We start from the raw sequence: 4,040 nt of genomic DNA on the forward strand, positions 1-4,040 counted from the left end.
AATGTATCTGGACATTTATTCCCTCATCTCGGAAATTTTTTTAAAATTTTAATATTTTAAATTTTAATTTTCATGAGTACGTAGTAGTACATATTTATGGGGTATATGCAATAATTTGATAGAAGCAGAGAGTGGGTAATGATCAAATTAGGGTAATTAGAATATCCATCACCTCATTTATCATTTCTTTGTGTTAGGAACATTCCAATTCTACTTCTATAGTTAGTTTAAAATATACAATAAATTATTTTTAATTGTACTTGCTCTATTATGTTACTGAACATTAGATGTTATTACTTCTATCTAACTCCAGTGTAGATCCACTGACTAACCAATCTTTACCCCCACCACCTCCTCAGTACCCTCCCTGGCCTCTCTGGTAGTGATCATTCTACTCTCTATTTCCATAAGGTCAATTTTTTTTTAGCTCCTACGTTTGAGAACACATGACAGAAAAATATAGAATGTTCCACAAATTTGCGTGGCATCCTCGTGCAGAGGCCATGCTAATCTCCGTACTGTTCCAATTTTAGTATATGTGCTGTGAACTGAGCACTCTGAAATATTTTTGAGTGTTATTTTCCAAGCATTGGATAAGTTCGGGGGATACCATAAAGAGGCAAATAGGCGTGGTTATAGTCCACAGAGCTTATAGTCCAGGAAGTAGATGTTGACCAATGGATACACATATAAATGTAAAATTATAACCATGCTCCTTTCTATGACATACAGAATCATGATCCTATCAGACATAAAAATAGAAATATTTGACTTAATTAGGGAGGCATCCATGAGGAAGGATTCCATGCTGAGAGGGGCAGATATGTGGTTACCACATGAAAGTGAGATGGCAGGAGACAAAATGAAAGAGGGTCAGAGCGGGTAGAGCAGGCAGAGTGAAGGGAAATGGGTCAGGTGAGCCTAGATAAGAGTACAGGTCAGAGGAAGTATTTTACTCTTCACTTAGACACTAAAGAATGACACTTGCTCTTTGCCCTTTGAAAAACACTGCTCTGGCTACATTTTGGGGAATGGAGTGGACATGAACATGTACCTATATTTATATGAAGGGAGTATGTGGTAATATGAGAACCACCTGTCAAGATACATGTACCTGGCTGGGTGTGGTGCTCATGCCTGTAATATCAGTACTTTGGAAGGACAAGATAGGTGGATCACTTGAGTCCAGGAGTTTGAGACCAGCCTAAGTAACGTGGTGAAACCTTGTCTCTACAAAAAAACACAAAAAAATTGGCCAAGCCTGGTGGCATGTACCTGTAGTCCCAGCTACTTGGGAGGCTTAGGTGGGAGAATCACCTGAGCCCGGAAGACAGAGGTTTCACTGAGCTGAGATTGTGCCACTGCACTCCAGCCTGGGTGACAAAGTGAGAAACCATCTCAAAAAAAAAAAAAAAAAAAAAAGAGAGACAGCGAGAGAGAGATAGCTCAGGAGAAAAAAGGAAATATAAAAACAGTTCAGCAAAGGAAAACTTTTTGGGATTGGATGATTAGTGTTTTGGTAAACTAGTTACTTTCACCTTTGTGTCTTTTTTTTTTTAACCATTATACATCAGTAGTTCAATATGGCAAGTTTGAGACAGGAGACATTGGTCTTAGGGCAGTGTGAACATCCAAAGCAAATGAGATTGCAGTGAACTATGAGCCTGGTTTGAGTGAGATTTTTGTCATTAGTTGCTCTAGCATCCAGTCCCCTGTGGAAACCTGCAAGTCACTCATCCACAGCAACCAAGTAAGAGGACTCCCCACAAAAGACACTGGGAGGCTTTGACACTCATTACTTGGGAGATAAGGAGACACCACAGTTTGTCCACAAAATTTATGAAGGACTGTGCCCAAAACACAGAGGAGAAAGACCTGCTTGGCTTCCCTCTCCGATCTACCGAGATTTCTGACACCCATGTCCCTCTGTCTCAGATTGTTTTCCAGTTCCCAAGAGAATGAGGTGTTGGTATCTTGAATCTTTTATATAGACTTGTTTTCTTTCTCTCTGTATATGAGAACTGCTGCTATGGAGGCTTATGATTCAGTAATCACCTTGAGACATTCCTTTTCCTTCTCTGGGCCCCAATTGTATTTCTCGCCCTTGTGATCCAGGCTGCAGAGCCTGACAAATGCACCCTCTCAACCACATCAACACCAGTGCAGGTTCAGACTGGCCTTCTCTCCTCCACACACGAGGGAAAGAGCTGGACGCTCAGCCCTTTGTTACTTTTTATTTTTAGACTCAATTCACCTCTCCAGAAGCAATACATAGGAAGAATGCTGAATAGACTACCCTGCATTGAGACACTTCTCAAAGACATATTTTTCCCTTTAAGAAAGAATGACTGATTGCAAGTATTTATTTTCTAAGGTACAATTGTAGACCTTCAAAGTCAGACTGTTAATTTGATGATATTAACTTTTGAGTCACTTGACTAGTCAGTTTAGGAAGCAACAATTCTCTCAAAACTCTTATAATTACATTTGGACAAGTTTGTGCGTAGGACCGCAAGTCCATCAGCTTATTATAACCATAGTGCGTTCACACACCATCTTCATTATCTTGTGCTAAAGAAGAGAGCACACACTCCTCTGTGGGTAATTTTAGATTGGCCACTGACACACTCTGCAGTGTTTATAAAGAAAACAAAACTTGGATGTTGGCCCTTTTAATTATAACTGGCAGAATTGCTACACCCAAAAATCACATAATCTCTTCACCATATTATATCTTTGAAGACATCTGCTTGCAAAGCAGTAACAAGGAACTTGAATTCTAAAAACAAACTTTGTACTAGATTGATTGGTTTGGCGAGCCACGCTTCTGAAGTACTGACGGATTCTGAAAGATATATTCCTGAACTTCAAGAAAAGTTTAAAATATGCTATAATGGAGTTACATCAAATTGTCTTTGGTCTGGACATGCAGATTAGAGACTGAGATCCTATTTCATCGTGAAGGAAGGTCCACTGGCCCAGTGGCAAGTATCATAAATGTCACCAGTCATTCTGTGTTTTTGTTTTGGGTTTCCAAATAAACATCTAGCCAATGAAATAGTTGGATAGTCCAGTGCACTATTTCACCTGAGAAATGATCATCACATAAGGTTCTATGTTCTACGTGCTTTATATATAATATTGTGAAGACAACTGAGAGTGCTGAACATTCCACCAAAGGGAGAAAGCTGATCTTTTGACATCATCTTTACTATTTATCAAGCATATACCTCTCTTCATGTAGATTTGGGATAAGATCTGAGTCCATTTTTGGAGTAATTACATTGTGATCCTAGTCACTTACCCTGGGGCAGATCACTTTGCAGCTTGCAGAGTTCCTAAACTCATAGTACTGTAGCCTGAAAGATGAAATGGAAAAATTAATCGTTATCTATGCTCTGCAGATGAGTAAGAATCTTTCCTTTCGTAGGAGATTCGTGCATGTGTATTTGAATTAACAGTCTAAAAAAAAACCCAATGCAAAAGCCTGAATTTGTTGCCAAAATAAAATTGCCTACATCTTATGTAGTCATGTAACTCATAAGGTTCCACCCTCCTTCCATAACTCTAGCCAAAGAGTCTGTTTTTCCTTCCCTAACACAGTGTTTTCTGGAGCCCAGGACTAGTTTTTAAACACTAACATGACTTAAGAAGGCTGCTGGAAAAGTGAAAGCAATCTCATTGTACTGTATTAGTTCAACCAAAATGACTAACACATTTCAACATTTAGAATGTCCAATTGAACAAATATTTACTGCTCAGTTAGTAGTTTTAAGAATCTTTATCCAAAACTACTTATCTTGTGGTAATGCTTTGAATATTGAGTTTACATTTTAGATAAAGCAATTTTTCCTTTGATGTTAAAAATTGCCTTTATAAATAGCTACATTGCCTAAAAATTATAAAATTGCATATATTATTTGTAAGTGTTGAAAGTTCCCCAAAATCTTCACAGATGTTGAAATTTGCTGTCATTCTAACATTAATTTTATTAGTCCGAAGTATTTTTCCCAAACGTTTTTCCGAGAAGGGCAGAGCAA

General features: G+C 38.2%; 1 non-coding gene across 1 annotated transcript; it reads right to left on the reverse strand.

The window, feature by feature from the left end:
* Positions 1–453: 453 nt before the first annotated feature.
* On the reverse strand, positions 454–556 carry LOC129471809 (U6 spliceosomal RNA). Its single transcript, XR_008653757.2, has one exon. It is a non-coding gene; the product is annotated as a U6 spliceosomal RNA (small nuclear RNA).
* Between the last annotated feature and the right edge of the window lie 3,484 nt (positions 557–4,040).

This window comes from Symphalangus syndactylus, chromosome 21, assembly GCF_028878055.3.
Source record: "Symphalangus syndactylus isolate Jambi chromosome 21, NHGRI_mSymSyn1-v2.1_pri, whole genome shotgun sequence".
NCBI lineage: Eukaryota > Metazoa > Chordata > Mammalia > Primates > Hylobatidae > Symphalangus > Symphalangus syndactylus.